We start from the raw sequence: 13,420 nt of genomic DNA, 5'->3' as shown, positions 1-13,420 counted from the left end.
GCGGCTGTGGCGGTGGCGAAGACGTCTGAGGAGACGGCGAGGGTGGCGACGGAGAACTATACCAAGCTGTATGCTGAGCTTGTGGAGACGAAGGAGAAGCTGCAATCTGTTCGGGATGACTTTTATGAGCTGGAAGATAATGTGGCCAAGGGTATGGATGCTATGTTTGTGAATTTGAGGGATCAGGTCCGGGTTCTTGCTCCCGAATTGGATCTCAGTTTGTTCAGTACGGATAACATGGTTGTGGAGGGGAAGATTGTTCCTGCCCCTGTTGAGGATGAGGTTCCGATGTCCGACCCCAAGGCTCCGGTGTCCGACCCCGAGGCTCCGGTCGTGAACCCGACTTCACCTTTGGCCGAGGATAGAGTTGGTATGGAGGTTCCAAGCGATGGTGCTGTTCCTGCAGTCCCGATATCCATGTTTCAGCCAGGTGTTGATGCGGAGTCTGGAAAGGGCCTTGATCCTCTGTAATTTTTTGTACTTTTTGTGCCTTTGCCCGACCTGTGGGCTTTTTGTTTTTTGGATGTTTTCTGCAAACATTTTGGACACCTGTTCTGCTATTTTAGCCACTCTTGTAGCTTTATTATGCCATGCTTTGTGTTTCGATTGTCTCGTTCCGCTTTTATGCTTTTTAGTTGTTCTCGGGTAACAACTTTTTAGCTAGCGTTTTGACTTCTCGCTTTTTGCTTTTTTAGTTGTTTTTGGGTAACAACTTTTTTAGCTAGCGCTTTGACTTCTCGCTTTTTGCTTTTTAGTTGTTTTTGGGTAACAACTTTTTAGCTAGTGCCTTGACTTTCTCGCTTTTTGCTTTTTAGTTGTTTTTGGGTAACAACTTTTTAGCTAGCGCCTTGATTTTCTCGCTTTTTGCTTTTTAGTTGTTTTTGGGTAACAACTTTTTAGCTAGCGCCTTGACTTTCTCGCTTTTTGCTTTTTAGTTGTTTTTGGGTAACAACTTTTTAGCTAGCGCCTTGACTTTCTCGCTTTTTGCTTTTTAGTTGTTTTTGGGTAACAACTTTTTAGCTAGCGCCTTGACTTTCTCGCTTTTTGCTTTTTAGTTGTTTTTGGGTAACAACTTTTTAGCTAGCGCCTTGACTTTCTCGCTTTTTGCTTTTTAGTTGTTTTTGGGTAACAACTTTTTAGCTAGCGCCTTGACTTTCTCGCTTTTTGCTTTTTAGTTGTTTTTGGGTAACAACTTTTTAGCCAGCGTTTCTCGAAGTCCTGGTTCTTTGCCAGCTTCTTTCTTGGGTCCGAGTTTACTCTCGGACATCGGGATCCTTGAGTACCCCTTTGGTCAGGTCCGACTTCGTTGTTTGGTCGGCCTTTTTTAAGTTATTTTTGTAACTTCTTTTCTATTTGGCTTTTTGAGCCATTTCAGAGTTACGTTTATAACTTCTCACATTAATTTGAACCTCGTCGCTTCATCTTTGCCGACCTCGTATGGTCTTTGGCAAATGATTTTTTGCGTTTTGCCGAGCATAAATTAATGCGCCTTGGTGGGGTACTTTTTAGGATATGCTTTATAACGAGAAAGAGAAAATAAAGAAATTTGATTAGTATTAAAAAGAAGAATATGTACAAAGTGTTTACCCTTTTGACTAGGTCGGGTGTCCTACTTAACCGGGTGTCTCATTAAAAAACCCTCGTGGGGAAAAAGAGTACACCTCGGGTTAAGTTTTTCTAGCTGTAGTATCGTCTTAGGTTACAGGCGTGCCAGGTTCTGGGCAGCTCATTGCCTTCTAGGTCGGATATCTTGTAGTAGCCTGTCCCTAAGACTTCTGTTACTTTGTAGGGCCCCTTCCAATTTGCGGCTAGCTTTCCTTCTCCCGATTTTTGTGTTCCGATGTCGTTTCGGATTAAAATCAGGTCGTGAGTGGAGAAGCTTCGTTTTATCACCTTTCGGTTATATCTGAGGGCCGTTCGTCGTTTTAAGACTTCTTCTCTGATTCGGGCTCTTTCTCGGACCTCGGGTAGGAGGTCGAGTTCTTCCCTTTGTGCCTGAGGGTTGCCTCCTTCGTTGTAGAAGATGGTTCTGGGTGATCCTTCGTCTATTTCGACGGGAATCATTGCCTCCATTCCGTAGGCTAGTCGGAATGGGGATTCTCCTGTTGTAGAGTGCGGGGTTGTCCGATATGCCCATAATACCTGGGGGAGTTCATCGGCCCATGCCCCTTTGGCCTCTTGGAGTCTTCGTTTTAACCCGGCCAAGATGACTTTATTTGCGGCCTCTGCTTGTCCATTGGCTTGCGGGTGTTCGACCGATGTGAACTGCTGTTTGATTTTTAGCTCGGCCACCAAGTTCTGAAAACTTGTGTCTGTGAACTGTGTTCCATTGTCTGTTGTGATGGAGTAGGGGACTCCGAACCTCGTGACAATGTTTTGTATAGGAATTTACGGCTTTTCTGAGCCGTAATAGTGGCTAAGGGTTCAGCCTCGATCCACTTTGTGAAGTAGTCGACCCCTACTATGAGGTACTTGACTTGCCCCGGTCCTTGTGGGAATGGGCCGAGTAGGTCAAGTCCCCACTTTGCGAAGGGCCATGGTGCGGTGATGCTTATGAGGTCTTCGGGCGGTGCTTTGTGAAAATTGGCGTGTTTTTGGCAGGGGGGCATATTTTCACAAACTCTGCCGCGTCTCTTTGCAAGGTCGGCCAGTAGAACCCGGCTCTGACTATTTTCTTGGACAGGGCCCGGGCTCCGAGATGGTTCCCACACATGCCTTTGTGGACTTCTTCGAGGACGCTCTTTGTTTCTGTGGTCGGGACGCACCTCAGGAGGGGGTTTGAGAATCCTCTTCTGTATAATACGTCGTGGATTAACGTGTAGTTCTGGGCGTCTTTTGTAAGCCTTTTAGCTTCTTTTCTTTCGGCGGGGAGAGTTCCCGATTTCAGATAGTTGAGTATGGGGGTTATCCATCCTTGTTGTTGCCCGGATATATTTAGTATTTCTTCCTCCCTTAACACGGAGGGGGATTGTAGAGTTTCTTGGAGGAGACTTCTGTTGTTCCCTCCGGGCTTGGTGCTAGCAAGTTTTGAGAGGGCGTCTGCCCGGGCATTTTGCTCCCGGGGTATGTGCTGGATTTGTATTTCCGGGAAGTGTCGTAATTGCGCCTGTGTTTGGTCCAGGTATTTTTCATAGTAGGGTCTTTGGCCTGGTAGCTTCCATTTACTTGTGATGTGACGACCTGGGAGTCGCTGAAGATCGTGATCCTCTTTGCTCTGACCTCTTCGGCTAGTTTTAGTCCCGCTAGTAGGGCTTCGTATTCGGCTTGGTTATTTGAGGCCTGGAACTCGAATTTTAGGGATAGCTCAATCCGTGTTCCTTGATCGCTTTCGAGTATAACACCGGCCCCGCTTCCTGTTTTGTTTGAGGATCCGTCGACATACAGATTCCATGAGAGTGGGGTTCCCGGGGTCTCAGTGTATTCTGCGACGAAGTCGGCTAGGTATTGAGATTTTATGGCAGTCCGGGCTTCATAGTGGAGGTCGAACTCGGACAATTCCACCGCCCATTGTAGGATTCGTCCTGCCATGTCTGTCTTTTGTAGGATGTGTCTCATGGGTTGGTTTGTCCGGACTTTGATGGTGTGGGCTTGAAAGTAGGGGCGGAGTCTCCGAGCTGTGAACACTAGTGCATAGGCGAATTTCCCTATTTTCTGATAGTTTAATTCGGCCCCTTGTAGTGCTTTGCTTACGAAGTATATGGGGTGTTGCCCCTCCTCATTTTCTCGTATTAGTGCCGAGGCGACTGCCCGATGTCCGACCGACAGGTATAGTACGAGCTCTTCCCCTTTTAGAGGTCGGGTTAAGATTGGTGGCTGCCCGAGGAATTCCTTGAATTCTTGGAAGGCCTTTTCGCATTCCGGGGTCCAAGAGAAGGGTTTCCCTTTCTTTAGGAGTGAGTAGAGAGGGAGTGATCTTATCGCTGATCCTGCCAAGAATCTTGATAGGGCGGCTAGTCTCCCATTTAGTTGTTGTACTTCTTTGACACACGTCGGGCTTTTCATATTGAGTATTGCTTGGCATTTGTCCGGGTTTGCTTCGATGCCTCTCTGAGTCAGCATGAAGCCTAAGAACTTCCCGGCTTCTGCGGCGAAGGTGCACTTTGTCGGGTTAAGTCTCATGTTGTGTTTCCGGAGGGTGTCGAAGATACTGCTGAGGTCGGCGACCAAGTTTCTGTCTTCTTGTGTCTTTACTAGCATGTCGTCGACGTACACCTCTAGCTGTAGTCCGATGTGTTCTGAGAACATTTTGTTCATTAGCCTCTGGTAGGTTGCCCCTGCGTTCTTCAGCCCGAAGGGCATTACTACGTAGCAGTAGTTTGCCCTTGGGGTTATGAACGAGGTCTTTTCTTGGTCGGGTCCATACATCGGGATTTGATTGTATCCCGAGTATGCATCCATGAAGGAGAGGTATCTGTAGCCCGAAGCGGCATCGACTAAGGCGTCGATGTTCGGTAGTGGATATGGATCTTTGGGGCAGGCTTTGTTGAGATCCGTGTAGTCGACGCACATCCTCCATTTTCCATTGGGCTTCTTCACTAGGACCACGTTTGCGAGCCATAGGGGGTACTTTACTTCCCTAATGAACCCTGCATCTAGTAGTGCTTGCACTTGTTCTTCTATTGCTTGCATGCGTTCGGGCCCGAGCTTCCTGCGTCTTTGTTGGACAGGTCGGGATCCCGGGTATACTGATAGCTTATGGCACATCATGTCGGGGCTTATGCCTGGTATATCGGAGGCTTTCCAGGCGAAGAGGTCGGAATTCTCCCTTAAGAGGGTTGTGAGTTCCTCCTTTAGGCCTGCTTCGAGGTTTGCCCTATGTTTGTTACTTTCTCGGGTGTGTTCCCGATCTGGATCTTTTCGGTCTCTCCTTCTGGTTGTGGCCGAAGATCTTCTCGGGCTTGGACTCGCCCGAGTTCTATTGTGTTGACCTCTTTCCCTTTTAGGCTCAGGCTTTCGTTGTAGCATCGTCGTGCTAGTTTTTGGTCGCCTTTTAGGGTAGCGATTCCCTTTGCGGTAGGGAACTTCATACAGAGGTGTGGGGTCGAGACTATAGCCGCTAGTCTGTTTAGGGTTGGTCGTCCGATGAGGGCATTGTATGCTGAAGTGACGTCGACTACAATGTAGTCGATGCTTAGTGTTTTGGTTTGCTCGCCTTTTCCAAAGGTAGTGTGTAATGAGATGTATCCCAAGGGGCGGATCGGGGTATCTCCTAGTCCAAACAGGTCAGTGGGATAGGCTTTTAGCTCTTTTTCTTCGAGTCCGAGCTTGTCGAAGGCTGCTTTGAACAGGATATCTGCTGAGCTTCCTTGGTCGATCAGGGTTCGATGTAAGTTGGCGTTGGCTAGGATGATGGTGATCACCATAGGGTCGTCGTGTCCGGGTATTACTCCAAGAGCATCTTCTCGGGTAAATGAGATAGTAGGTAACTCGGGTAAGGGGCTGTCTTCTCGGACATGGTAGACTTCTTTGAGGTGTCTCTTCCGTGAGGATTTGGATGTCCCTCCCCCTGCGAAACCTCCGTTTATCATGTGTATGTGCCTTTCAGGAGTTCGCGGGGTTCGTGTTTGCTCGGCCCGATCTTCGTTATCTCCCCGTCTTCTCTTTCTGGTTTCTTCTCCTTTCTCAGCTATGTATCTGTCGAGTTTTCCCTCTCTGGCTAGCTTTTCTATAACATTCTTTAAGTCGTGGCAGTCGTTAGTAGAGTGGCCGTAGAGTCTGTGATATTCGCAGTACTCGGACCGATCTCTTCCTGCTCTCTTGTGCTTCAGAGGTTTGGGTGGTGGGATCTTCTCGGTGTGGCATACTTCTCTGTAGACGTCTACCAGGGAGACTCGGAGGGGAGTGTAGCTGTGGTATTTCGTGGCTTGTCCGAGTTGGATTCTTCTTTCTTTTTCTGTTCCCGATCTCGATCTCGGGGCGGGTAGGTTGACTCCTTCCTGGAAGAGTCTCTCAGCTGGGAGGTTTCTTCCATGTTGATATACTTTCCTGCCCGTTCTTGTACTTCGTATAAGGAGGTCGGGTATCTTTTGGATAGGGATTGGCTAAACGGTCCTTCTTTTAGGCCGTTTGCTAGTCCCATGATGGCTGCTTCCGTGGGCAAGTGTTGTATGTCCAGGCAGGCCTTGTTGAATCGCTCCATGTACTCTCTGAGAGTTTCTTGGTTGCCTTGTTGATCCCGAGTAGGCTGGGGGCATGTTTTGCCTTGTCCTTTTGAATAGAGAACCTTGTTAAGAATTTTTTGGTCAGGTCTTCAAAGCTGGAGATTGATCCTGGTGGTAGGTTGTCGAACCACATCATGGCTGACTTAGTGAGAGTGGTGGGGAAGGCTTTGCATCGAATCGCGTCGGAGGCGTCGACTAAGTACATTCTGCTTCTGAAATTGCTGAGGTGATGACTTGGATCGGTGGTGCCGTCGTAGAGGTCCATATCTGGTGGTTTGAAGTTTCGCGGTACCTTCTCTTTCATGATCTCTTGTGTGAAGGGATCATGGTTGCTTTCGGGAGTGGTGCCGTGTTCCGTCGATCTTTTAGGTTGGCCTCTATCTTCCGCAGTTTTTCTTCCAATTCTCTGCGTTTGCGAGCTTCCCTTCTCAGATCCTGTTCAGTTTCCTTCTGCTTCTTTACGTCCTCTTCGAGTTGTCTCAGCCGGCTTTGTTGTGCCCGAACTGTTTCCAGAATCTCCGAACTTTTTTCTCTTTCGGGATTTTGTGGATCTTTGTCTGGGGGTGATGTCTTTGGGCGATTCTGTTTGTTTCCTCCTGGAGTGCGTGGTGATAGAGGGCTGTCCGGCCGTTCTCCGGTGTCAACTTCCTCTTCTTGTTCTGATGTAGCGTGGTTATTGTTGGGAGGGTCGTCCGCCATGGTAAAGGGATGACTTCCAGGTCCCCGGCAACGGCGCCAATGTTCCGAGGGTTACCTGAAACGTGCAGCTCGGTCTTCCGGCAAGGCCCGAGGTGGTGGGTCTGAGACCCGAGCTGGTTGTGCTGAACGGCGGGGGGTTGTACCTGCAATGACACTCCGATGCTTAAGTTAGCATGGGTCCAAGCAGATATCAAGTAGAATTAGAGTATGAGTTATACCTGGGTGCTCCAGTGTATTTATAGTAGTTGGCTGCGATCATCCCTGGATAAGATATTCTTATCTTATCTTATCTTTTGGGAGATTCATCTTTATCTTTGCGGAACCGCCTTTCCCAGGCCCTTTCGGCCTTTAGGTTTTGGGCTTAGTTCCTTCTGATGGGCCTTTCTTTGGCCTGTTTGTCCGAGGTCCGACCTCGAACGTGGGCCTTAGGTCGAGGTCGGGCCTTCTATCAGCTTTACCGAGTTTGGAGAGCTCGGTCAGGGTATGAACACAAGGTATTTAGAAACTCCCAGGATCCTTCAATTTTTGGGGCAATTTGTGTTGGATGATGGCACTGCATTCTTCCGTGAGTACTACAATCTCATTGTTCTTCCAGCTTCTCTTTTTGGTCGTCAATTCCTTCAAGAACTTGGCATAGAGTGGCATTTGCTCTATTGCTTCAGCAAAGGGTATGTTTATTTGTAGTTTCTTGAGAATTGGTTGTCCTCTCCACTCTTCTTTAATTGCAGTTGTTGGGGGTATGGAGCCTTTGAGAGGCATGTTTTGAGCGCTTCTCCTTCTTGATGTGACTTAAGGGTTGAGGTTTGAGCTTCCTTATGTCCCTTGTTTTCTTCATCCAATTTCTTCTCTGGTGGTTTCTTATGGGTCTCCTTCAATTCCTTCCCACTTCTGAGGGTGATGGCTTGACATTCCTCCTTTGGTATTGAGTTAATATTGCTGCAATTGTTGTGTCCAGGGGCTTGCTTGAATAAGAATTCAATCTGTGTTTCTAGTTTCCTGATGGCAGCATCTTGATTCTGCATGTTGGATTGCACTTCTTCCCGGAAAGCTTTACTATCTTTAATTTCCTTGCATAGATTTTCAAGTAGAGCCTCAATCTTTGATAATCTCTCCTCGGTTATTGATGATGGGTTGAGATTAGGTGGTTGAGAAGATTGGTTAGATGGATGTTGGTAGGATCTCTGTGAGGTGTGTTGATGAGTTGCATTGTTGTTGGAGTTGAGGTTGTGGCATCTCTGATCTTGCCCTTGATCTTGTTGATTTCCCCATCCAAAGTTGGGGTGATTTCTCCATCCCGAGTTATAAGTTTTGGAGTATGGATCATGGACTTGTCTAGGTGAGTTTCCAACATAGTTGGCTTGCTCCCAGTCACCTTATTCTCCTATGTTTACTCCTTCTTGAGCTGACGATGAGGTGATGGCTGCTGTAACTTGGTTCTCCTCCACCTTCTTGGTAAGATTTGCTAACTGCTTGGTGATCATCTTATTTTGAGCTAATAATGCATCCATGTGGTTCAGCTCCATTACACCTCTGGTATTACTTCTTTCGGAGGCATAGAAGTAGTCATTCTCAGCAACTATCTCAATGACATCTATGGCTTCTTCAATGGTTTTCTTCTTGTTTAGAGAACCTCCTGATGAATGATCCACAGCCTTCTTTGACTCATAGGAAAGACCTTCATAGAAGATGTGAAGTTGAACCCATTCATTGAACATATCTGGTGGGCATCTTCTTGTTAGGTCTTTGAACCTCTCCCATGTTACATAAAGAGTCTTACTATCTTGTTGTCTGAAAGTTTGCACCTCAGCTCTCAACCTGTTGATCCTTTGAGGAGGGTAAAATCTTGCCAAAAACTTGTTCACCGCATCTTCCCAATTTGTTAAGCTCTCCTTTGGGAAGGATTCAAGCCATTTGGATACCTTGTCCCTGAGTGAAAAAGGGAACAAGAGCAACCTATAGACATTTGGATGGACCCCATTGGACTTTACAGTGTCACAAATTCTCAGGAATGTGGTTAGATGTTGATTGGGGTCTTTTTGAGCACTTCCTCCAAATGAACAATTGTTCTGAACAAAAGTGATGAGCTGGGGTTTTAGTTCGAAATTGTTGGCATGTATGGTGGGCTTCTGAATGCTACTTCCATAATTTCCTGGATTAGGATTGATATAGGAGCCTAGAACTCTCCTTTCTTGACCAGCACGATTTGCATGGCCTTCTCTAGCATGGTTGTGAGCTTCTTCTTCATGATTGTTCTCCAAATTTTCTTCCATATTGGGTTCAAATTATTATTCTTCTTCTTCTTCAGCACTAATAATTCTTTTCCCTCTTGCTTCCCTTCTTAGTCTCCAAAGGGTCCTTTCAGGTTCTGAATCGAAGGATGTTGAAACTCCTTCTCTTCTCCCTGTCATACAACAGACAGATTGCACAACAGGAGATAAAATGAAGAAACTATTCTTGTTAGAGTAATTATTAGTGTGAGTAATGCAATTTATCAAACAGTTGGTGGGTTAGTGAGCAGAATTGTAATTATCAAAGAAAGAAAGAACGAAAAATAAAGAGGGTGAAAGGGGTGAGGAAGAAATTAAAACAAACTAAAAGAAATTGACTGAATCAAATAAACAAAAAGAAAAATGCTCAATCTAGTGATCTTCAAACTTAATCATTGTTGATTCAAAATCAATCCCCGGCAACGGCGCCAAAAACTTGATGCATGAAAACTTGTCTCTCAACAAATTTCCCTTCGGCAAGTATACCGAATTGTCGTCAAGTAAAAATCACAATAGAGTGAGGTCGAATCCCACAAGGATTGATTGGTCAAGCAACTTTAGTTAGAAGAATATGCTAGTTGAGCTAAACAGAATTTAGATTGGGAACTTGCAGAAATTCAAATGACTAGAAAGTAAATAACAGAAATTAAAGTGCAGAATCTTAAATGGGGATTTGGGGTAATGAGCATGAAAATAAATGGCAGAAAGTAAAGAGAATGGGTAAGATCAAAAATGGGGTAATCATTGGGTTCAGGAGATGTTGCATTCTCCGGATCAAGTTCATTCTCATCTCTTCCTTAATCAATGCATTCATTGATCTCCTTGGCAATCTTAAGTGATTGGATCCCAATTCCTTGGCAATCCAATCTCTCTAAGCTTGAACAATTGCCCAATTCCTTGATTTAATTGCTCATGGGAAGAGATGAAGTGTGGTCACTAATTATACCACATGTATTTCCAAATCAAAGTGTTGGGAGGATTACATGTCACTATATCCGCCCAAACCCCAATTTGGTCCAACATGAGAAAGCATTTCTAGCATGATCTCCTCATCCCTTTTCCAAGGCTCAAAGGAGATCCAATTATGGAGAGTTCCTTTTCCAAGACAACTAACCAATTGAATTAAGATTGAAAGCTTTCTAGTAAGATCAAGAAAAAAGAAAGAAGAAGAAGAATGAAAACTATAATTGATCCATCAAATTACAACAGAGCTCCCTAACCCAATGAAAGGGGTTTAGTTGTTCATAGCTCTAGAAATGAAAAACGGCAGAAAAGAAGAATCCATGCTAAAAGTGCAGAAAAGTAAATATACAGAGAGTAGTTCCCAAAAGAGCCAGCTTCTCTATAGTTCAAAACTACTCCTATATATACTACTCCTCTTGATCTTCTAGTGAGTTCTTCAAGTCTTGGATGTGGACTCTGGATCTTGAGTTGAAGCAGTTCCTATCTTTAGTGGGCCCAGCTTGCAGAGAAATATGAGTTAGGCTTGGGTATTTAGTGAGATTAACATTGAGTGCCATTGTGGGTTCGAGAACATTAGTGGCATTCACTTTTTCCACTAACGTTCCACCCTTATGTACCCACGTTAACTCCAACATTAGTGGTCTTAACGTGACCACTAACGTTGCCTTCTCAATTTTTGGCCAACGTTATTGGGACTCACTTTTCCCAATAACGTTGGCTTATACCCCTTCGCGAACGTTATTGGGAATCACTTTTCCCATTAACGTTGCTTGGTGCCTTTTGTTCCTACGTTAGAGTTCACGTTAGTGTAGCTAACTAATGAGAGAACTTTTGCGTGGTCTAGAAAATTGCGGATAAATCCTCGTTGCAAGTATAGTTTCTAAACCTTCAAAAGTCCTTTCATACAAACGTTTTGGGTGTCACAAGTAACAAACCCCTTTAGAAATTGTTAACCGAGTATTCAAACCTCGGGTTGTCTTCTCAAGGAACTGCGAGGAAGTATATTCTTATTATTGGTTATAAAGGTTGTAAACGGGGTTTAGAAGGTGAGAAGCAAGTAATTTAAATGATGAGTGAATTAAATGGCAATTAAAAATAAATAATAACTGTAAAACAACTTTTGGCAAGATAAGGGAATTTAGAGGTCTAACTTAGTTATCTCTCTCAACTATAATAAAAGTTGAATCTAAACTCCACTTGGTCAACCTTTACCAGGGCAAAGGAAAGTCAAGGGACTAATTAAATTGACCTTTGAATCCTAATCATTTCCTAAGAAAAGGTTGGGATTATTCAGGTTCAGCTCAATTAGCAAGATAACGATTATTAATTACGTTGAGTTTAATAACTGTTGAGTTACTAAATTCTTAATCAGAACCAAAAGGGGAAAAAGTAAAATTGCTGGAATAATAAAAATATCCTTAGATGGGAAGCAATGGCAACTTAATTCAAAGAGAACAATTATAAACTGAAAATACCTCAATTATCATTAATTCAAATAATTATGTGTAACATGGAATAATTCATAAATTAAATTATAAAAGTAAATGACCATCCGTGACATGGGAGAAATTCATAAATCAAATTATAATAATCAACTCAATTGTTGGAATAAATAAATAAAAGTAAAACATAAAATAAAAGAACATTAAACCTGGGATCCAGAGTTACTCTTGAAACAAGAAGAAATCCTAAATCCTAAAAGAGAGAGAGAACCTCTCTCTAGACTAAATCTAAATCATTGAAAACTAAAATTATGCGAGCTCTTTTTTTTGAATGGATGTATTCCCCCACTTCATAACCTCTGGTCTATGCCTTCTGGACTTGGATTTGGGCTAAAAAGGGCCTCAGAACTCGCTGGGGCGTGTTCAGTAATTTTCTGGTGCGTGGCCTCTGTCACGCGGCCGCGTGGGTCACGCGGTCGCGTCATTCGGAGCTTTTCCTTGCCACGTGGTCGCCTCAGTCATGCGACCGTGTCATGTGCGTTCTGCTTAAGGCACGCGGTCGCATCAGTCATGCGGCCGCATCGCTGCTGATTCGTGCTTGGCACGCAATCGCGTCATCCATGTGATCGCGTGGATACCAGTTTCATTAAAGCTCCGTTTTGCTTTCTCCTTTCCTTTTAGTATGTTTCCTTTTTCATCCTTTAAGTCATTCTACCTTAGAAAATCTGAAACTACTCAACACACTAATCACGGCATCGAATGGAAATAAAGGTAATTAAAATAATTAATTTTCAAAGCTTAGGAAACATGTTTTTCACAATATGACATAATAAGGAAGGAAAAGTAAAACCATGCAATTAATGTGAATAAGTAGGTGAGGGATTGTATAAATCACTCAAATTAAGCACAAAATATCTCATGAAATATGGGTTTATCACTAACGTGACTCTTAACGTGGGTGTGTCTCACCTTCGAGAGCGTTAGTGACACTCACCTTTGTCACTAACGTTCCAAATGCCCAAATTCTCTACGTTAGAACTCACGTTAACTAAGTTAATGTGGCTCTTAACATAGTAGTGATGCCATCTTCCAACGTTAGTGACAAAAGTTAGTGTCACTAACGTTGGCTCTTTGATCTCAACTCCACGTTAACTTTCACGTTAATAGTCTTAACGTGAAAGTTAACGTAGGCAATGCTAGTTGGTCCAACGTTAGTGACAAAAGTGAGTGTCACTAACATTGGCTTTTGTTTTCCTCTTCCACGTTAGAGTTCACGTTAACTAAGTTAACGTGACTCTTAACGTGGATCATTGCCAAGTTTTCTAACATTAGTGGTGTTCACGTTTTCTCTTAACGTTGGAGTTCTCTTTTGCTTCTACGTTAACTACCACGTTAACTTAGTTAACGTGGCAAGTAACGTGAGCTATGGATGGCTTCGCAGGCGTTATTGGTGATCACTTTTCTCATTAACGTTGCAAGCTTTTTTACCATTCCACGTTAGTGTTCACGTTAACTAGGTTAACGTGAATACTAACGTGGTTCTTCCTTGCTTCCTTTGCCCTGAAATCAAGCAATTAAATTGCATCAAAGCTCTAACCAAAGTCATAAGATTATGCGTCATCAATTTATCATGCAATTCTAGAAAAATTCTCATGAAATCATCCAAAGTTCACACTAGTTGCTTGAATCAAGGTGTGAGTGTATTTTCATCCAAAAGTTGTCTTATTCACTAAAAAATGCATGAAACTACCTTAAAAAAGTAAAGAAAAGGTCAGTGAAATTGGCCTAGATGCCCTGGCATCAAAGTGCTAGATGGTCAAGACAGGAGCTGAATGAGTCTCCAAATACTGAAAAGTCATCCATGAAGACTTATAGAAATTTTTCCACC

The sequence above is a fragment of the Arachis stenosperma genome, chromosome 4 (genome assembly GCF_014773155.1).
Source record: "Arachis stenosperma cultivar V10309 chromosome 4, arast.V10309.gnm1.PFL2, whole genome shotgun sequence".
NCBI classification, from domain to species: domain Eukaryota; kingdom Viridiplantae; phylum Streptophyta; class Magnoliopsida; order Fabales; family Fabaceae; genus Arachis; species Arachis stenosperma.
Note: the sequence above shows the minus strand (reverse complement) of the source record.